Raw genomic sequence first — 23,178 nt, 5'->3', positions numbered from 1 at the left:
AGATTGCATTTCATTATGTTTTAATGGTAGAATTAGCCAATCTTATAATAGTAACTATGTCATAATTTTAGAGCTCTTTATGTTTCATAATAAATGGAGAACAGTAGTCCTGTTTTAAGGGCCAATTCCTTTCTATAGATAACATTTGTCTCTAATAGGATTACCTTTTATTAGTTTGTCCTCCTAAGAAAGGAAAGTGACTCTGCAACAGAGTGTTTTGCCTTACAAAATAAAACAAAGCTAATTCTGCATAGTTGGAATCTGGACTAATAACTTTTTTCCCTTTAGGAAATCAATAAATTTACAATTCATTTTACTGTTTGCAGGTGCTAAGATTTTTTATCCCATTCATTAGTGCTGACATAATTAAGACGGGAAATAGACACAAGTACACTTTAAATTGTCTAGAAGGAGGGAAATACTGAAGCTGAAACTAAATATACATATACACAAAACCAAGCACACAGATTCAGTATACTGTTTAGGAAATCCAGAGTAATAAGCACAACTTCCTGTGACAGAAGTGTCCCTCAAAATGTATATTAATTGAACTCTGTCTTAAATTATCATAAAGTAGCAAGGTGAGTGAGGTAATATCTTTTATTGGACCAACTTCTGTTGGTGAAAGTTCCAAGCTTTTGAGCTACACAGTACGCTTCTTCTATTTCATGGAAGTCGCTCTCTTCAGATGAGGTCATTTACATGTGGAGAGGTGCCTTCCAGGCTACTTCGAACCTTCTATGTTGGTTCAGGTTCCCTCTATTCAGATTAGTGCAGTCATGTATTTATGGTAGTTAAAATCTAGTTCAGGGTTCAAGGCATACTTATCTATGGTTGTTAGGAATCTTTAGGAGTCTCAGCTGAACCACCAGCAAGTCCCAGAGTCTGATATTACCAAAAAATCTTTGTATGCTGTCTCCATTTGCTGGCAGGGTGGAACTATACCCAAGTGTGTTGTCCTGGCATAGCAGATCTGGAGAAGGAAAATGAACAGATGGGAAAAATTTCCTATTGGCTAGTGGTCTATTTTTAACCACTGAGTTTATATAGATATATTTTTAAAAAACAAGAACAAACGCAACCAAGCAAGCCATGATATACTGTTAAATGGTTCAGAAAGTCACCTTTCAAGAGTGACTACTGTGCTTACCTCTGGGATATTGGGTTATAAAATACAGCTTAAAAGCCTCCTCACAAAATTTACATAATTTGTGAAATACTAGGTCACAGGATATCAGATTTCATATTGTCTATTTCGCCACCGGTAATCTTAATGTTAAATTAACAAAGGAAAATTGCTCACCTGAAGATTGTTACCGGAGAATATTCTTTATGGGATTGCATATTAAGAAGGTGCAAGAATTTGGCTGCCTACTGGTTGGAGGGAGTATTCTACTGGGAGCAAATTACCTGTGCTCAATCTGCACTAGTTGCTTGTTAGTTTCTAGATGGAATAAAAGATATTGGTAATGATCTGTGAAGTCCTAACTGGTCTGGGAACTTCCTGTCTGAGAGCATGCCTCTTGCCTCATAAAATGCTGTTATGGTAGTTATCAGGCACTTAAGGTGGAGCCTGCTTGGTTTAAAAGTAAAGGGGTTTGTTGAGAAATTATTCTTTTTGAGAGCTGCTTCACTTTGGAATTACTTCCACTTGGATCCAAAATAATGAGAATCTGTTGACCTTCAGAGTATGCTGCAAGTGCCATCTATTGATCTTGGCTCCAGGGCAGGGAGAAGAAACTTGGGGAGACTGGTGTGCCTTTTTTCTGTGTATTTATATGCAGGTTGATACATATCTGTGCAAGGTGGGGTTATGTAAGACCCTGTGTGTTTTGTGTGTTTAGATGGTTAAGAAGCTGATTATGTATTTTACAGAATCATCAAGGGGACTCAAACTTTTTTATGTAGAAGTGGAAATAAAATCAAAGCTGTGAGACAAACTAAAGAAAGCAAAGAAATTAAAAGTTAAGATTGACACTGCATCCTTAACTTGTCCCATTGTGTCTGGCCATTTGGGTATTAAAAAGATCTGAGATAAGTGTTAATTTGTGACACTGAAACAATCAAGCATAATCAGACAGATCTACAATGATGTTGGCTTTACTTCTGGCTTTCATTTGTTTGGTTGTGACAAAACTTCAATATTTTTTTTGAAAGTTAGTCCTTTTATGTCAATCAGTTGTTATAGAATTAGCAACAAGAACATCTGACTTCTAGTATCAAGGCATTAGAGAAAAATTATTTTTCTTTGAGTGATGGTCCCTATATGGATTCCAAACATGGGTGCACTTGCGTGCCATGTGCTGGAGCCAAAAGGTTTTCATAGCAGTGCCCGTTGACCCTCAGATGCGCCATGCGTCTCCCTTGTGCTTGCAGCTGAGGCTATAATAGGCTGTGTGGGTTGATGCTGCTCCAGTTCCCTCTTACCACCACATGGCTGGAGTCGGAACCCCTTTGTCCCTCCATGCTCTTGGCTCTGCTAAAGGAGTGATTTTTCTAGTGCCTTTCTGTATATAATTATCTGAATAGATGTTCCTAGTGTTCATTCAGTAAGTTCAGTTAGAATAGGTTTCCCTCCAGTTTGGAGGTTGACATTCTTTGTCCAACAGCAGTGCAAACAACAGTTTTGATGTGTTGGTCAGGAACTGTTCCTACTCCCTCCTGCAGTACCCCATTCATCTTTAGGGGGCATCTTTCTCCATTCGCCCACAATTGGGGCAAGATGGCCATGGACAATTGAGTACTGGAGATCATCCAGTGCTGGGAGAGAAGCTGAGCCCTGATTAGGGGGCGGGGCTTCACTGACTAGGGGTCCTATAAAGGTAGCAGCCAGTCAGGCAGCGGCACAGACAGCTGCAGCGGCACAGGAGCTAGCAAACAGAGCTGTAAACAGGGGAGTTTGAGTGGGAGTTCTGTTGGAGGAGAAGGTATTTGTGTTTGTTTGGTTTTGTATTGGTAGTATCTGTATGTGTAGAGGCTTGTAGGGGCTTTGTGCTGGGAGAGAAGCTGAGCCCTGATTAGGGGGCGGGGCTTCACTGACTAGGGGTCCTATAAAGGTAGCAGCCAGTCAGGCAGCGGCACAGACAGTGGCACAGACAGCTGCAGCGGCACAGGAGCTAGCAAACAGAGCTGTAAACAGGTATGTGCTGTTTAGGAAAGACCGAAATAAAGGTAAAGGTGGTGGAGTAGCACTGTATATCAATGATGAGATAGAATGTAAAGAAATAAGAAGCGATGAAATGGATATGACTGAGTCTGTCTGGGCAACAATTAAATTGGGGAAGAAAACTATTAGAGCCTCCCCTGGGATAGTGCTTGGGGTGTGCTATAGACCGCCGGGATCTAATTTGGATATGGATAGAGCCCTTTTTAATGTTTTTAATAAAGTAAATACTAATGGAAACTGTGTGATCATGGGAGACTTTAACTTCCCAGATATAGACTGGAGGACGAGTGCTAGTAATAATAATAGGGCTCAGATTTTCCTAGATGCGATAGCTGATGGATTCCTTCAGCAAGTAGTTGCTGAACTGACTAGAGGGGATGCCATTTTAGATTTGGTCTTGGTGAGTAATGAGGACCTCATAGAGGAAATGGTTGTAGGGGATAATCTTGGCTCAAGTGATCATGAGCTAATTCAGTTCAAATTGAATGGAAGGATTAACAAAAATAAATCTGCAACTAGGGTTTTTGATTTCAAAAGGGCTGACTTTCAAAAATTAAGGAAATTAGTTAGGGAAGTGGATTGGACTGAAGAATTTATGGGTTTAAAGGTAGAGGAGGCCTGGGATTATTTTAAATTAAAGCTGCAGAAGCTATCGGAAGCCTGCATCCCAAGAAAGGGGAAAAAATTCATAGGCAGGAGTTGTAGACCAAGCTGGATGAGCAAGCATCTTAGAGAGGTAATTAAGAAAAAGCAGAAAGCATATAGGGAGTGGAAGAAGGGAGGGATCAGTAAGGAAAGCTACCTTATTGAGGTCAGAATATGTAGGGATAAAGTGAGACAGGCTAAAAGTCAAGTAGAGTTGGACCTTGCAAAGGGAATTAAAACCAATAGTAAAAGGTTCTATAGTCATATAAATAGGAAGAAAACAAAGAAAGAAGAAGTGGGACCGCTAAAAACTGAGGATGGAGTGGAGGTCAAGGATAATCTAGGCATGGCCCAATATCTAAACAAATACTTTGCCTCAGTCTTTAATAAGACTAAAGAGGATCTTAGGGATAATGGTAGCATGATAAATGGGAATGAGGATATGGAGGTAGACATCACCATATCTGAGGTAGAAGCGAAACTCAAACAGCTTAATGGGACTAAATCGGGGGGCCCAGATAATCTTCATCCAAGAATATTAAAAGAATTGGCACAAGAAATTGCAAGCCCATTAGTAAGAATTTTTAATGAATCTGTAAACTCAGGGGTTGTACCGTATGATTGGAGAATTGCTAACATAGTTCCTATTTTTAAGAAAGGGAAAAAAAGTGATCCAAGTAATTATAGGCCTGTTAGTTTGACATCTGTAGTATGTAAGGTCTTGGAAAAAATTTTGAAGGAGAAGGTAGTTAAGGACATTGAAGTCAATGGTAAATGGGACAAAATACAACATGGTTTTACAAAAGGTAGATCGTGCCAAACCAACCTGATCTCCTTCTTTGAGAGAGTAACAGATTTTTTAGATAAAGGAAACGCAGTGGATCTAATTTACTTAGATTTTAGTAAGGCGTTTGATACTGTGCCACATGGGGAATTATTAGTTAAATTGGATAAGATGGGCATCAATAGGAAAATTGAAAGGTGGTTAGGGAATTGGTTAAAGGGGAGACTACAACGGGTCCTACTGAAAGGTGAACTGTCAAGTTGGAGGGAGGTTACCAGTGGAGTTCCTCAAGGATCAGTTTTGGGACCAATCTTATTTAATCTTTTTATTACTGACCTGGGCACAAAAAGTGGGAGTGTGCTAATAAAGTTTGCAGATGATACAAAGCTGGGAGGTATTGCTAATTTAGAGAAGGACAGGGATACCCTACAGGAGGATCTGGATGACCTTGTAAACTGGAGTAATAGGAATAGGATGAAATTTAATAGTGAGAAGTGTAAGGTCATGCATTTAGGGATTAATAACAAGAATTTTAGTTATAAGCTAGGGACGCATCAACTAGAAGTAACGGAGGAGGAAAAGGACCTTGGAGTATTGGTTGATCATAGGATGACTATGAGCTGCCAATGTGATATGGCTGTAAAAAAAGCTAATGTCGTCTTGGGATGCATCAGGAGAGGTATTTCCAGTAGGGATAAGGAGGTTTTAGTACCGTTATATAAGGCACTGGTGAGACCTCACCTGGAATACTGTGTGCAGTTCTGGTCTCCCATGTTTAAGAAGGATGAATTCAAACTGGAACAGGTACAGAGAAGGGCTACTAGGATGATCCGAGGAATGGAAAACTTGTCTTATGAAAGGAGACTCAGGGAGCTTGGCTTGTTTAGCCTAACTAAAAGAAGGTTGAGGGGAGATATGATTGCTCTCTATAAATATATCAGAGGGATAAATACCAGAGAGGGAGAGGAATTATTTAAACTCAGTACCAATGTGGACACAAGAACAAATGTATATAAACTGGCCACTAGGAAATTTAGATTAGAAATTAGACGAAGGTTTCTAACCATCAGAGGAGTGAAGTTTTGGAATAGCCTTCCGAGGGAAGTAGTGGGGGCAAAAGATCTATCTTGCTTTAAGATTAAACTCGATAAGTTTATGGAGGAGATGGTATGATGGGATAACATGGTTTTGGTAATTAAATATTCATGGTAAATAGGCCCAATGGCCTGTGATGGGTTTTTAGATGGGGTAAGATCCAAGTTACCCGGGAAAGAATTTTCTGTAGTATCTGGCTGATGAATCTTGCCCATATGCTCAGGGTTTAGCTGATCGCCATATTTGGGGTCGGGAAAGAATTTTCCTCCAGGGCAGATTGGAAGGCCCTGGAGGTTTTTCGCCTTCCTCTGTAGCATGGGGCACGGGTCACTTGCTGGAGGATTCTCTGCTCCTTGAGGTCTTCAAACTACAATTTGAGGACTTCAATAGCACAGATATAGGTGTGAGGTCTTTTTTAGGAGTGGTGGGTGAAATTCTGTGGCCTGCATTGTGCAGGAGGTCAGACTAGATGATCATAATGGTCCCTTCTGACCTAAATATCTATGAATCTATGAATCCATCATGGGTACTCCATAGAGTTCCCCCCCTTATTGCCCACTCTGGTCCCTCCATGGGGACTCCTCTCATCAGTCCCTCCTGCAATAGGAAGCTGGTGCTCTTCTCCTCAACGGTGTCATAGAGCCTGTCCTGCTTCGCTACTGGGATGGGGGCTTTTACTCCCCATACTTCCTCATCCCAAAGAAGGTCAGGGGACTGCAACCCATTCTGGACCTTTGAGTACTCAACAGATTTATCCAGAAATCCAAGTTCCACACGGTGACGTTAGCATTGATTATTCCCTCCTTCTCCCATGGAGCCTGGTTTGCTGCTCTTGACATGAAGGATGCCTATTTCCAAGTTCCTCCAGTTCACTACTAATTCCAAGTCCTCCTCTTCAGTATCGTGACAGCTCCCCGTGTCTTCACCAAAGTCTTTGTCATTGTCACCACCCACATACAACTCGTCTGCTTCTCCATGTTTCCTTACCTGGATGACTGGCTCTTCATGGTGCTCTCCCAACGAGTCTTAATCACTGCCATGATAGATCCTTGCTCACCTTTTTGGGCATTTGTATCAGTGAGGAGAAGTTGGTCCTCATACCTAACCAGCAAAAAGAAAAGGAGTACTTGTGGCACCTTAGAGACTAACCAATTTATTTGAGCATAAGCTTTCGTGAGCTACAGCTCACTTCATCGGACTAACATGGCTGTTACTCTGATACCTAACCAGGTCATCCACTTTATTGGCACCTGATTGGATTCCGTCACTGCACGAGCCTTCCTCCCGGCAGATTGCTTCGCCATGCTCACTTCTACAATTGCGCACTTATGCCGCAACCCCCGCACCACCATCTGCCACTGTCTCTTCCTCCATGGACGTATGGTGGCCTGCACCTCTCTCATGCCCCACGCTTGCCTCCACATGTGTTGCCGTCAGCTGTGACTCCTCTCCATCTACAGACCACACAGAGATCATATAGGCCAGAATCCTCCTTTCCTGGATGGTCCTGGCCTCCTTCATGTGGTGGGCCAACCTTTCCAAGGGTGTACGCCCTTTACACCTCCTTACCCCACAAGCCACCATCACTTGGACCACCACACAGGCCAAGGGGTCTGGACACCATGGGAAGCCAGGCTGCATATGAACGTCCTGGAGTTGAGAGCAGTCCATTTCATGTGCCGAACCTTCCTTCCCCTCATTTGGTCCCACCACATTCAGCTGCTCTCCAACAACATTGCAGCAATGGTTTATATCAACAATCAAGTTGGCTCCTACTCTCCTTCCCTCTTTACAGAATCCGTCTGATTGTGGAACTGGTGCCTCAAACACCACGTTACACTCCAGGCCCATGTATTTCCCAGGCACCCAGAACTCACTGGCAGACACACTCAGCAGGTCTTTCCACATGAACCACAAGTGGAAACTGCACAACACCATTCTCCTTTACCTCTTCCACAGGTGGGGCACCCCCCCCCCTTTGGAAACCCTTTGCAACCAGTGAAAACCACAAACTGCCCCTTTATTGCTCCAGAGGGACCATGGGACACAACTCTCAGGGGGATGCCTTACTCCCCCCACCCCCAAAGGGGCGATCTGCTCTATGACTTTTCCCCCCTTCCCCTCCTCCCACAAGTCCTCCATAAGATTTGCAGAGACTGAACTATGGTGATACTGACAGCCCCATTCTACCCCTGTCAGTATTGGTTCACAGACTTCCACCTCTCTGCTCACACTGTGATCTTCCTCTGTGCAAGCCCGGATCTCCTCACACAAGACCAGGTCCAGCTTTGACATCCCAATCCTGGTCCTGTCCACCTCACAGCTTGGTTTTTGGCTGGCACTCAGGAATAGCCATGAAAGTACTCTTCTTGGTGGCCATTACCTTGGTGCAACAAGTCAGCGAACTGGTGGCCGTGATGGCTGACCCCCCCGTTACATGATCTTCCACAGAGATAAAATTTCCTTGCGCCTGCATCTGAAATTCCTACCAAAGGTGGTGTCAGAATTCCACCTGAATCAGTGCATTCGCCTCTTGGCCTTGTATCCCAAACTCCACACCTCTCACCCTGACAGGGCTTTCCATTCCCTCAACCTCCACTGTGCACTTGCCTTCTATCTCCAATGCACGCGTGCCTTTCGGATTTCTCTGAGACGCTTTATCACCATTGTCAACCGATGCAAGAGGCTTGCCCTCTCCTCGCAGAGGATCTCCAGCTGGATTTCTGGATGCACCTATGACATTCAGTACCTCAAAGAAACACCCTGGAACCCCCATATTCACCACTATTATATTATTTTTTCTATGTTTTGTACAAAGTATGCCTTGTGAGATATCATTTAAGAAGTCTTAATCTATTGAACATTAATATCCTGTCGAATTGTACATAATATCATTGTTTCCAAAGTTATGAAGTTTTCCTAAGAGTGTGTAACTGAAATATGTTGAGTTTTGGAAACACCCACAGCCAGGCTTTCAGTGGCAACAAAGGAGCAACTAACACTAACTAGGCAGGCATCGCTGGCCCATCAAGAAGAATCCACTCTCCCAGAGACTTCTTAGAGAGGGTATGTACGCAGTGGGGTTCTGCCTGATCCCCATGTCACAGCAAGGACCTTTCTAGCAGCTGGAACAAAGTATAAAAAAGGGACAGTGACATCATCACTTGACCTCTCTCCTCCCCCATCTCTACACCTAGAAGATTGTCTGGAAGACAAAGATGTTGAACTGTGGAGACTGGTCCCCAGTTTGGGAAAGGGAATTCAGCCTGTGTATTGAGAACTGTGAGCTGCCTGTAACATGTATTAGGATGAGAGACTGCTTGATTCAAATCCTGCTTAGTTTGTAGATTTTAGCTGTGAATTTATTTTTATTTCTTTTGTAACCAACTTTGATCTCTATGCCTGCTACTTATAATCACTTAAAATCTGCCTTTCTCTAGTTAATAATTCTGTTTTATATTTTACCTAAAACAGTGTGTTTTTTGTTGAAGTGCTTTGGGAATCTCAGCTCAGATTACAAACCCTGGTTCATGTCCACTTTCCTTTGACAAAGTGGTGAACTAATTAAGCACTTGCACTGTAAGACAGTGTATATTTCTGGGGTGCAAGGCTGGAGGCTGTGGTGATTGGCTGGTGCCTCTCTCTATATGATTCATGAGTGACTTAGAGAGCATTCATACAATTTCGCTGAGTATGAGTCTCCACATACTGATGGCTGAGTGATCACAGCACCTGGAGGGGTTTTGTTGTTTGTCATTGTCATAGCACTGAGACAGCCATCCCAGGTTGGAGACTTAAGGGGGCATAGCAGTCCCACAGTTCCAGGTTGTACCCTGGAGATCCCATCACAGCATCCATGAATGTTACACCTCTGTTGCTGTCACAGCATGCACTATACGAGCACTTACGGTCACATCCGCATGCCTCAAACACATACCATGGCAGAATATCTCTCATGCCGCCACATGGCGTTCCATTCCGACCTTCACAGTTCATTGCACTGGTGACAGCAGTGGTCGCAGCCGTGAACCACGCTGTACTCCAGACAGTGCTCCCTCACAAGTCCTCGCACTCACCTGCTCACTACTCACACCCATGTTTGGAATCCATATAGGGTCTATCACTCGAAGAAGAAGAGTTGTTTACTTACCTGTAACTGGAGGTTCTTCAAGATGTATGGACCCTATTTGGATTCCAACATTCACCTCTGCTGTGGACTGGACTTCAGTGGTAAGAGGGATGCTGAAGTGGTGTCAGCCCGCATGGCTTATTATAGCCTTGGCTGCAAGCATGAGGGGTATATACAGTGTTCATGCAGGTCAGCGAGCACTGCTACAAAAACCTTCCAGCTCTATCATATGGCACACATGCACACCCACGTTTGGAATCCAAATAGGGACCACACATCTCAAAGGAGCTCGTTACAAGTAAGTAACCTCCTCTTATGCACAAGAAATCCTATGCCGTTGGCATGTTTGTCCTCTCCACTGTAATAGAATACCTGGCCTTATTCTGTTAATACCTCTCCAAAGTTCTTCCATATGACCTCAGAGATTCCTAGGAGGTGCCAGGTGTATTGTTCCATTTTGTACGTGAGTTCTTTCAACCTCCCTATTTGTCTCAATGTCCTTACATTCCATGTGGTTATGGTGATGTTATTTCTTCCACAGATCCTCTTTGTTGAGGTCACACCAGTAGTATACTTTTCGCATCTGCCTTGGTGGGAGACGTATGGCACAGACATTATTAACCTAGGCTGCAATCAATCCAGTATGGACATCGTTGCCTTGCTCCTCATATGGTGTGTCTTGGACAAATTTCTAACCTGGCGGAGCCCATCCCTCTCCAGGCAGCCCCCTTTTAGTTGTCTCTTATGACATTCAGGAGGCGCAATGGGCCTATTCTGACAATGGACCCACAGGGGAAAGGCGTAGGATTTTTGGTGCATAAAGATATCAAGAATTCAGTATTAGGATGGCGCCCAATGTCCAGCAGGCTTATTTCCATCTGTCTAAAGGCAGTACTATTTAATATCACAGTGGTACAAGTCTACGTCTCTACAACAGACTATGATGATGAGCAAATTGAAAATTTGTACAATGAGCTCCAAGACAACATCGATAAGGTACACAAGAAACATATCCTGATTGTACCAGGAGATTGGAATGCTAAAATGGGTACTGGCTCACAGGCATATTGGTGAGATTATTGTGGAACTTTCTGTAACGAGGTAAACAGTGAGAGAGGATTGAGATTTTTGGAGTTAGCCAGCTATAACAATCTGGTTCTTGCAAACACATTAGGAGCACATAAAGCATCCAGACGATCAACATGGCACACATCTAATGCTCTACATCACAGCCAGATGGACTACATCATGGTGCAAAATCAATTTCATTCTGGGATTAACAGAGGTAAAACAAAAGCTTCTCCGGTGCTGATGTTGGAAGTGATCATGACCTTGTGATGCTGAGTTTTTGACTGCGGCTAAGGAAAATCATCAGGCCAAAGTTAACCAGAACCAAGTTTGACTTAATATGACTCTGACATGAAACATTGCAGTGTCATTCCAAGCAATGATCAGTGGAAAATTTGCCCCCTTGCTTGCTCTAAAGGAAGACGTAGAAACAATGACCAACAATTTCAACGCTGTAATGAACGAGGCAGCAATGGACATCCTTGGCAAACATTGTAAGAAGACAAAACCATGGGTCACAAACGAAATATTATAAATATGTGATATTAGAATAGAACTTGAGAGACAAGAACAGCACTGAGGGAGCTGATAAATACAGAGCGATTGGCAGAAAGATTAAGAAAGGAATGAAGGTGGCCAAGGAGATATGGATTGAAAAACAATGCTCTAAAATTGAAGAGTGTATCAATAATAAAAATAGCAAATGAGCCTTCCAGGTTGTAAAAGATTTGATGGAGGAAAGATGAACCAAAGCTAATGCAATTCAAGACAAAGAAGGGAACAGTCTTACAGAAGAAAGGGACATCATCAATAGGTGGATAAACTACTGCTCTAATCTATGCAACCACCAGACAAATGAAGATCATCATGTCGTAGACAGCTCAGATTGAACAGAGGAGGATGACTTTCCAATATTATTTGAAGAAGTGGAGACAGCTGTGAAATCGCTCAAGAATGGAAAGGCTACAAGTATTGACAACATCCCAGCTGAACTGATGAAATTCAGAGGAGAAATAGTAATAGATGTACTCACCAAGAACTGCAACAAGATACGGCCGATCAGTGAGTGGCCCTCCATGTGGACACAGTCATTAATCATCACTCTGCCAAAGAAAGGCAACCTGCAATTGTGTCAAAATTACCGGACCATAAGCTTAATTAGCCATCCCAGCAAAGTGATGTTGAAAGTCATATTGAACAGACTGAAGCCACAAGGAGAGAATATCATTGCTGAAGAACAGACTGGCTTTTGTGCTGGAAGAAGTACCACAGAATAGATTTTCAACCTTCATGTTCTATGTGAGAAGTACTTAAAACACCAGCAGGACAGCTATCACGTCTTTGTTGACTTCAAGAAGGCATTTGACAGAGTATGGCATGAAGCTCTCTGGGCAACCATGAAGAAGTACAATGTTGGTCATAAGCTTTATTCTTACCATTAAACAACTGTATGCCAAGGCCAGCAGTGCAGTTCTCGTCAATGGCACAATAGGAGAGTGGTTTCGCACCACTGTTGGAATCCAGCAAGGCTGTCTTCTTTTGCCCACACTGTTCAACATCTACTTGGAGTGTATAATGACTGATGCCCTAGAAGATCACATATGCACAGTCAGTACTGGGGGGCGAACAATCTCAAATCTTCGCTTTGCTGATGACATTGATGGCCTGGCAGGCAGAGAAGATGAACTTGCCAATCTTGTGAAACAATTGGATGAAACCTTTAAAATATGGCATGGAAATCAGTGCAGAGAAAACCAAGCTGATGACAAACAAACGTGATGAGATCAGCTCATATATCACTGTCAGTGGACAAGAGCTGGAGACAGTGAAACAGTTCAAGTATTTGGGGTTAATCATCACTGATGAAGGATCCAAGGCAGAAATCTGGGCAAGATTTCTTTCACAAACAGCAGCAGTGTGGTAAAGCTAAAGCCAATTTGGAGGAATAAGAACATCTCCCTGAAATCGAAACTGAAACTGCTGCATGCATTGGTCATCTCCATTTTTTTCTATGCGTGCGAGACGTGGAACCTTATTGCAGAACTTGAATGGAAAATACAGGTAGTAGAGAAGAGATACTTCCGTAAAATTCTGGGTGTCTCCTACTTCGACCACATCACTAATGAAGAGGTCCTCAACATCATCACCCAATGCACTGGGTCATATGAAGACCTCCTGACGACCATGAAGAAGCGCAAGCTGAAGTGGTATGGCCAGGTAACAAGATCATCTGGCCTATCCAAGATCATCCTCCAAGGGACAGTACTGGGGAAGAGAAGAAGAGGTAGACAGAAGAAGAGATGGACTGACAACATTAAAGAGTGGACAGGAATGGACTTCACAGAGACTCGAGCACGGACACACAATCATCAGGGGTGGAGACAATTGGTTGATCATCAATGATGGTGCCCCAATGACAATGCGGTCATGGGAGTGATGATGAATCTCCTCTTACGGGAGATACTGAATAATTTAGGAAAGTTTTGTGGTTTTTTGTTGGCTCTAAACCTCTGTCCCTTACATGTACTTCCCTCCATCTTAAAAAGTCACTGTATGGAGAGTAATTGCATTTCTCTATTATTGTAATTTGGCAAAGAACTGTTGATTGGTTGGAGTGACTGTAATTTGATTATTGTATCATTATCCTCTAGAAAAATTCTCAGCTTTTCCCACTTAATGATCCTCTGATCCCATGTAATCAACCCTCTTATGTCATTATTCTTCTTAGAGAATTAAATCAATAGAGATTTATATAGGAAATAGAGTTTTGGGTGCTTAATTCCCCTGTGCTTCATCTGAACTTCCTTTCCTGGACAAACCAGTTTCTTTCTATTGTTATTTTACTGTTTCTATTATTATTGAAATCTTTAACTACAGACTGTACAAATTAAAACATGCTTTCAGTTTTTTCCATTAACATGTCATGCTGATGTTTCACTGACTTATTGTAGACCTGCACTTACCAGGTTTGGGTAAAAAGGCATTGTTTCGCAATGTTAGGGCAATTGAAGGGGATGGCTCTTCTCAGAGATTCTTAACTGAGAGCTCCCCCAAAGTACAGTGGCAGTAGGTGCAGCCACTGTAGGAATAGGAATTTTGAGGCAGTTGCTGGTAAGTTACCAAAGCCAGTAGGTTGAACCTGTTAAATTGTGGGTGTAAAATCAAGAGATTTATTAAAGCTATAAAATAATATTGCTTAATCAAGTTCTACTCATGACCATGCATTTGTTAAGCACTGACAATATCTTACACTGTACAGGACACAAAATGAAGGCAGGCCTACCCTGAAAATCCTGCACTCTTTTAGAAATACAAAAGTCTTGAAGGAAGAACGCTGAGGAGAGTTTTTCTTTAATGTTTGGTTTGGTTAACATGGATATTGCAGAAGAAGTTAATCTTTTTTTGAAGGGAATTGAAAAACTGGGAAAGTGGTGGTTTGGGAAGAAGGGATCAGGAGAACATTCCACAAGTAGCAGGTGGTGTGGTTAAGGCATGAGGACAGGAATGAGAGGAGCCAAAACTGTGCATTGATAATTGAGTGGAGGGTGTGAAAACAGACTAGATCATAGATATAGCCAGGAGTTAGGGCCATAAAGGCAAAATAAAGAATTTTAAGCTTCATGCAGTGGACAGTAGGGAGCCAATAGAAAGATTAAAAAAGGAGCATGATTTGATATGATAAGCAAGGAAGATAATTCCAGCATCTTCATTTTGCATATGCTCAAGGTAGGCAGTGTAGGCACTGGGATGCCAGAAAAGAAAGTTGCAGTAATGGATTATGGTACTGACAAGTGTTTGCCAGAGAATGTTCAGATTTTAGATGTGTGTTTGTGGAACAAACAGCGAGCTGTTTATATATTCTGGATGTATGAGAAGAAAACCAGGAGAGGTAATAGGGTTTTCAGTTAGGCCACATTTACAGTTTTGTCGGCATAGCTATGTAGGTCCCGGATGGTAAGAAACCACACCCCTTAGCCAACATAAGCATGCTGGCAAAAAAAAAAATCCATTGTGGACACAGATATTTTAATAAAAGAGTGCTTTTGTTGGCATAGCTAATGTCATTGAGGGAAGTGGTGGTGATATACCATCAAAAAAAACTTCTATTGGTATCAGCAGCATCCATACTAAGGGACTCTGCTTGTATAGCTATGCCAGCAAAGCATTTGTAGTGTAGACAAGACCTTAGTAACATTATTTGTAACTGTTGCATTGGATTAAGTCTACCTCAACGTACATACTGCATTCTTTTAAATATTTATGTTTCAAGATGGTAATACCTGGTCATTAAACAGGAAGGACCATATGTAATATTAACCAAAACAATGAATTTAACATCAATGGCATGTTTTAGGTGGAAATCTTTAAGCAAGAGGAAATACCAATGCCAGAAGGAAGAAAATAAAACCTTAAGAGAAACTAGAAAATCATTCAGCAGCAAATGCACACAGATTCAGCTACACATTTTAGGTTGCACACCCCCCCAAAGCCATGTTTATGCACAAATTCTTGATTCACGCATGTCTTTGGTATTTTCTATGTGGTAGCGAGCATAAGAAGATCCCAGGAAAAGTATAAATCTGAACTCTTCCTCAGCTACACAGCTGAGTCTTACAGTGGACTCCATTGAACTTTCTCTGTGTTCTTAAAATAAAGTACCGTGGAAATGTGTGTCCCTGCTCATGTTGCACTGGGACAGTGTTTGATACAAACGATTGTACAAGAGAACAATGCAAGCAAGCAGATTCTGAAGTTGAGGAGCTTGAAGAGTGCATTTATCAAGGTGGATTAGCTCCCGGTGAAGGAGAATATATAGTTCAGTGTTTGAAAGGATTTGGTACAAAGTCAGATTTCTGTTAGCTACATGGATGTTGTTGTTTTTTCCCTTTCCTGTCAGCAGGAGGAGTGGTGCTATGTATTAGATTTATTTTAGCAACATTATAGTAGGTTGTGGGTACTGGGAAAACTGTTTTGATCTCAACCAGCAAAGGAAAGTATCTGTCCGATTTCCACTCGGTAAAAGGTGGTGGTGGTGAAAGAAATGCTGGGGAAACAAGTTCTAAATGTATTTCAAATTCAGTCTGCTGACTTCTGTTCAATTTATAAACTTACATCAGAAAGAGCCATGGTGGCAATTAGACGCTGAAAAGGTTACAAGTTCATTCTTCATCTGGGAATCATTTTAAATTTATTGCTGTATCTGGATCCCCTAGGATTTCTGCAAATACTGTGACGCGAGTTAGACTGCTGCTAGAGCTTCCTGTGTCTGCCTTGGTACTTATGGTGTAGATAATGAGTTTAAAGGGAGTTTCCCCTTTCTATTGAAATATTTACTGCAGCTTATACTGAGCCACAAATAATAAAACAATTTTTTCCATTTTCATTTCCCTAGAGTAAATTATAGAATTGTATAGCTTGCATTAGAAGTCCTTTCACTTAAACAATGAAATAGTGTAGATTTCATATTTATGTGGCAAGTGTTAAGATTGCTACTTTCACAGTATTGTCTTATTTTTCATATCTTTTCCCATAGATTTCTGGTGTTACAGGAAATGAATTTCTAGGAAAGCATTCAGTATTGATATTCTATATTAAAACCGGAAAAACAGTTTAAAGGGAACATTTTATTTAAGGTGTCTCTTAAGGGTGATAGAGTTGAGATACTACGTGGCAGTAATTAGATCACCTGGCATATTCTATCAGAATAAATAGTACAGAAAAATCAAGCAGTCTCAGGAAAGATATATTTGGGGGGAATTGGTGTGCTCTGAAGGGAGAAATCTAGAATATTTTTAGTGTACCTTCCCCATACTTACAATAATCAGTACCTCTAAGAAGAAGGTATTCCTGTAGATTTTTCCTGGTGTGTAAAGCAGAGGAAAATCGTATTTTTGCACTTTCTGTGCATTTTATGATCTGAATTACTAATCGATAAGAGATCTAGATAAAGGCAATATATTATCTAGCCAATATATGTATATATTACATTGGATATCACAACACTCAAATTAAGTTTGAAAAAGATCTCTACCATATTATTGCTATATTGCAGAAATGTGCTTGATTAGTAATCGGTTGTCTTGATGACTGGAACTTTATTTTTTGTAAAAACAACGAGGAGTCCTTGTGTCTTCTTAGACACTAACAAATTTATTTGGGCATAAGCTTTTGTGGGCTAGAACCCATTTCATCAGATGCCCAGACCTGATCACTCTACTGTCACACTCAAAACAGTCTAAGATGGAGAAACTAATAGTGGTCCCAGTGTTCCTGGGAGCTAGTGGAGCTGAATGACAAAATGAAAGGAAATTTGTAATGTTGACATATTTGTTAAAGCAGGTATTAGAGAGCTTATTTTCTAAGAAATGCTCCATAAACTTCAGAGCCAGTCGACTTTATTTTTAATTTAGCTAGTTTTTACTGGTGGAATAATAAGTGTGATCTCCACTGGGCAAAAATTTTAGGTTGTTAAGCTATAGATATAAATTTATTAACCAAACTATTATACAAGAACAAAACTGTTCCTTCGCCCCATCAAAGACGGGGGCTCTAGTAGATTGGGCACTGGACTGGGACCTGACTTGTGTTCTTGGCTCTCAAATCACTGACCTCTGTGTGACTGTGGGTGAGTCACTTCACTTCTCTGTGACCCCTGGCATCCAAAGTCATTGATTACACTGTTAAGATTGTACTTGTATTAATATTTATAGTATTTTTCCATTTGAAATTATAGATTTAATTTCTACTATTTTTCTAAAGAAAAGAAAAATATGATCCAAGTACTTCACAAGATTTGACAAAATAGTCTGAAAAACAGTTTAGTCATATAATATTGTTAGCTAGAAGCAGGGCTTGGAACAAACAGCTCTCCTAATAAGTAGAAACTTGACCTGGGAAGCAAGATGAATGGGAGGCTGTGACTCCTTCCCATAGCTCTGTTCCTGATGCTGATGAGACAGACCAGTGCTTGAAAAAATCCCTTTAGCAAATCTCTTGACTCTGTATTGTATTGTATTGTTTCTTTTTTTAAGTCCTGTTAATGCTAATGTTGGGGAAAGTGGAAGTTTTAAAATTTTCAGCTAATTTTTGAGCTGCCTGTTTAATTTTTTGCCGTTTGTACTTAATGCCGTGTTGTAGAGGCTTCAAAACAATCTACTTGCTAGGAGTTGTATAAATGAACTATAATCACACCAGTCTCAGGTTTGTAGTAACTTATTTAACTTTACAAGTGTGATGTAAAGTTACATTACATCTTTTGAGAGTCATAAGGAAACATCAGAGTCCAGTTTGAGCAGCCATATTTTGCCTCATTTGAGTATTCTTATAATACATTGGGCTGAATGCTAATACTAGCATACTTTATATTTCTGATTTTCCTTCAGTAATTCAAAATACTATTTTTGAGGTGTTTGAAGATACATAGCATATTGAGAAATACATAGTTTCTAATCTTATTGTACCTAACACCGATGGATTCCCTTGTAGCCTCATCATTACTGGTCTCCTTTTGCCTTACATGCTGACCATGTGGCAGATGGTGTCTCCCATCTATTCCATTTCTTTGTCTTCCACAACCAATTTTGTCATGTGCCTATGACTTACAAGCTCATTTTGATTCATTTCTCTTCTAAGCTGGGCTTCATAGTATTCTTGTAACAGTTAAGCGTTAGATGATAAAACCAATCACTTAGAAAGTGCATTTGACCACTCTAAATCTCTGGAAGGTATATCGATAAGAGATAATGTCTACTTCACAGGAAACTAGAGATATTTGAAAACCAAATTAAATCCTGTAACATCAGAATAATAGGTCTGCCTGTAGATTTAGATGGCATGGATTTTTGCATTAAGCTTTCACTATTGTTGGAAACTATGCTAGGGAAGAAATTTGAGCCACCATTGCAAACTGCTAAAGCCTTTCTCATACTGTCTAGGTCTTCTATATTGATTGCTGTTTCTAACTGAGCTGTATGTAGTGCCCTGATGATAATCTTTACTTCAATAACAGATACAGAAAATAATGCAGTAGGTATGAAATAGTACCGGTAATCTCTCATATTTAGGAGAAAGTATTCTGCTTTCCTAGATATCACCAGGGTTTCATAGGATCTCAGGAAAAAAAGGTACTGTTAAAATAAAACTTATCTAGCAACCTGGATAGATGAATCCTTTCTTCTGAAAAATTTAAGGAAATCACAGAAGGAAGTTACTGTTTTTGATTACAGTGATGTAAAAATGTTTCTACTTCGAGTGCTTGTTCACGTCGATTCCAATCAGGTGTGCACGCACCACGTGCATAGTCCTCAGAAACTTTTTCCCTTAGCAGCTCCCGTTGGATGGGCATGGTGCTCAATATACGACCCTGCTGTCCCAACACCCCTTCAATTCTTTCTTACCATCTGTGGCGGCCATTGGAACTGTGACTCACTTGCTTTGCAAGTGCTCCCTTAGTGTAGTTACCTACTCTAGTTCTTCTTGTTGTTTTCTTGTTTTGTAGTTAGTTATTAGTAGGGTTATAGTTCTAATTAATATAGGTGTTTGTGAGCGGGATCTTTCCCTATTCCCTCACCCCTCCTTGGGCTCTGGGGCATGCTGCGAACCCAAGGCTTTAAGTCTTGCAGCGCATGCCACAAGCCCATGTCAAATAGTGACCTCCACCACTCTTGCTTGAGGTGTCTGGGGAAGGCGCATCAGACCAAGCACTGCAAAATGTGCAGGGCTTTTAAACCTAGGAGTGGGATTTCTGTTTGAAGCAGCTGCTCATGGACTCCGCACTTTGTCCAATGGCTTCAGGACACCAAGGCTCAGGCCTGAGTCACCAAGGACAAATCATGCCTGCCTAATCTAGTTGCCTTCTATGACAAGATAACTGGCTCTGTGGATGAGGGGAAAGCAGTGGATGTGTTATTCCTTGACTTTAGCAAAGCTTTTGACATGGTCTCCCACAGTATTCTTGCCAGCAAGTTAAAGAAGTATGGGCTGGATGAATGGACTATAAGGTGGATAGAAAGCTGGCTAGATTATCGGGCTCAACGGGTAGTGATCAATGGCTCCATGTCTAGTTGACAGCCGGTATCAAGCGGAGTTCCCCAAGGGTCGGTCCTGGGGCCGGTTTTGTTCAATATCTTTGTTAATGATCTGGAGGATGGTGTGGATTGCACTCTCAGCAGGTTTGCAGATGACACTAAACTGGGAGGAGAGGTAGGTATGCTGGAAGGTAGGGATAGGATACAGAGGGACCTAGATAAATTAGAGGATTGGGCCAAAAGAAATCTGATGAGGTTCAACAAGGAGAAACTTTTTCACTATGAGGGTGGTGAAACACTGGAATGCGTTACCTAGGGAGGTGGTAGAATCTCCTTCCTTAGAGGTTTTTAAGGTCAGGCTTGACAAAGCCCTGGCTGGGATGATTTAACTGGGAATTGGTCCTGCTTCGAGCAGGGGGTTGGACTAGATGACCTGCTGAGGTCCCTTCTAACCCTGATATTCTATGATTCTTCAGAGTCTGATGCCAATTCATACAATTCGAAGTGCAGTCAGCACAGGTTGGGCAGGCGCCGAAAGTATGCGCGTGCGGCTTGGCAGCCACAGTGACAATCCCCCACGCAATGGCCCTTTTGGAATCCCTGGGCTTACCATCAGGCCCAGGATACCCCTTCCGGAGGCTCTAGGTTTGTGACCTCGGGCCTCCGCCCTTCCCAGTCACATAGAGATAGACCTGCCCCTCAGGGAGCTGGCCGTAACCAGCTCAAGACTTGCCACTAGTTCATGAGACACCCACCCCGCTGAGCCAGTGGCGGAGCCTGGTACAGTCCAGGAGCGACCCAAGGGCCAGGGGGACCCTGTACCACCACTAGCCACCTCATCTTCCTCACCCAATGAGGCGGTATCAGGGGCGTCAGCTTCAGGGCCCCTGCCTATTGATCACAGGGTACACCAAGACCTGCTCCGTCACATTGCCCAGAACATGGGCCTGCAGGCGGAGGAAGTAGTCGAGGCAGAGGACCCTATGGTAGACATTCTTTCCACAGAAGGTCCTTCTGGGTGGCACTACTGCTAATAAAGACCATTCAAAACACTATTAAGACCCTGTTGCAGACTCTAGCCTCCATTCCGCCCACTGCCAGGGGCATAGAGAGGAAGTACTTTGTCCTTTCCAAGGGCTACAAGTACTTCTTCTTGCACCCATATCCTTGCTCCATGGTGGTCTTGGCGATAAATGAAAAGGAGTGTCAGGGGCAACAGGCACCGGCCCCAAGTCTAAGGAAGCTAAACGAATGGACCTCTTGGACAGGAAGAACCATGCCACAGGAGGCCTCCAGTTGAGGATAGCCAACCACCAGGCTATCCTCAGCAGGCACAACTTTAATTCTTGGACTTCTGTATCTGAGAGTCAAGGGCAGAATTCTCGGGTATAGTTGAGGAGGGGAAGGCAGTAGCGAGGACCACCTTACAGGCCTCCCTTGACTCGGCTGATTCAGTTGCCCATACCCTCTCCTTGGGGGTGGTGATGAGTAGAACTTTCTAGCTCCAAGTGTCCGGGTTACCTCTTGCAGGACCTTCCCTTCGAGAGCGCAGGGCTGTTCTCGGACCAGACCAACTCAAAGCTACACAGCCTGAAGTTGCTGGAGATGCACATGCCGGCTACCCAGCGCAAGCATTTCGAGCCCCAGCCGCAGCACCAGTGGCAGTACCAACCCCGCCAAAGCAGGACTTCTACGGCTGTAGGGGCAGAAATAACAGGCGCAATCCTTAAAACCCACCTTCAGGGCAAGGATAGGGCCTGAGCAAGCCATCATCGGGCTCCGAACAAGGCTTTTGAAGGGATGCCTGAGGACGGCGTACCCGCTGCTATTCATGAATCCTTCCCTGTGCTTCATGTATCATCTGTTTCACTTCCACCATGCTTGGTCGCTCGGGTGCTCTGCATGATAGATGTGGGATATTCTCTCCAGTTCTGCTCCTCCCCACCCTCCCACTCCACTTCCCCGTCCCTCTTCAGGGACACTTCTCACGAGCAACTCCTTATCCAGGAGGTGCAATTACTCCTTGCCATAGGGACAGTGGAGGAGGTTCCGCAGGAGCTAAGGGGCAAGGGTTTCTACACCCAATACTTCCTTAGCCCCAAGGCAAAGGGGGGTCTCAGACCCATTCTAGACCTGCGAGGACTCAACAAGTTTGTGGTGAAGTTGAAGTTCCGCATGGTCTCCCTGAGCACGATCATACCTTCCCTGGATCCAGGGGACTGGTATGCCGCCCTCGACATGAAAGATGCGTACTTTCACATAGCCATTCGTCTAGCTCACAGATGTTTCCTGAGGTTTGTGGTCGACCACAAACACTGTCAGTTCACGGTGCTCCCATTCGGTCTATCGACAGTCCCCCAAGCATTCACCAAGTGCATGTCGGTGGTTGCAGCCTTTCTCCGCAAGAGGCAGGTACAGGTGTATCCCTACCTCGATGACTGGCTGCTGCAGGGGCGCTTCAGAGAGCAGGTGGAGTCTCAAGTCTAGTCTGTCAGAGCTACCTTTGAGAGACTAGGACTCCTCCTCAATGTGAACTAATCAACGCTGTCACCGACCCAAAGAATAAAACTCATCGGGACGGTGCTGGACTCGGTACAAGTGAGAGTAGTCCTGCTGGAGTCCCAATTCCAAGCAATGACAGACATCATCCAGACTATCAGGCGATACCCGACCACAACTGCAAGGGGATGCCTGAGTCTCCTCGGCCACATGGCAGCCTGCACCTACATGGTCAGACATGCCAGGTTGAGGTTCAGACCACTCCAGCTGTGAATCACGTCAACCTATCACCCAGGATGAGACAGCTTGTATCATAGAATCATAGAATATGAGAGTTGGAAGGGACCTCTGGAAGTAATCTAGTCCAACCCCCTCCCCAGAGCAGGACCAATCCCCAACTAAATCATCCCAGTCAGGGCTTTGTCAAGCCTGACCTTAAAAGGGGATTCCACCACCTCGCTAGGTAACACATTCCAGTGTTTCACCACCCTCCTAGTGAAAAAGTTTTTCCTAATATCCAACCTAAATCTCCCCCACTGCAACTTGAGACCATTACTCCTTGTCCTGTCATCTGCTATCACTGAGAATAGTCTAGATCCATCCTCTTTGGATCCACCTTTCAGGTAGTTAAAAGCAGCTATCAAATCCCCCCTAATTCTTCTCTTCCGTAGACTAAACAATCCCAGTTCCCTCAGCCTCTCCTCATAAGTCATGTGTTCCAGATCCCTAATCATTTTTGTTGCCCTTCGCTGGACTCTCCCCAATT

At 42.8% G+C, this 23,178-nt stretch overlaps 1 protein-coding gene across 12 annotated transcripts in view; it reads left to right on the top strand.

Annotated features, from left to right (window-relative positions):
- NEO1 (neogenin 1) overlaps nt 1-23,178 on the top strand; it is a 507,651-nt gene that overhangs the window by 284,580 nt on the left and 199,893 nt on the right. The window lies entirely within an intron of this gene.

This window comes from Lepidochelys kempii, chromosome 10 (assembly GCF_965140285.1).
Source record: "Lepidochelys kempii isolate rLepKem1 chromosome 10, rLepKem1.hap1, whole genome shotgun sequence".
NCBI classification, from domain to species: Eukaryota; Metazoa; Chordata; order Testudines; family Cheloniidae; genus Lepidochelys; species Lepidochelys kempii.
Note: the sequence above shows the minus strand (reverse complement) of the source record. Positions and strands in the feature narration are given on the sequence as shown.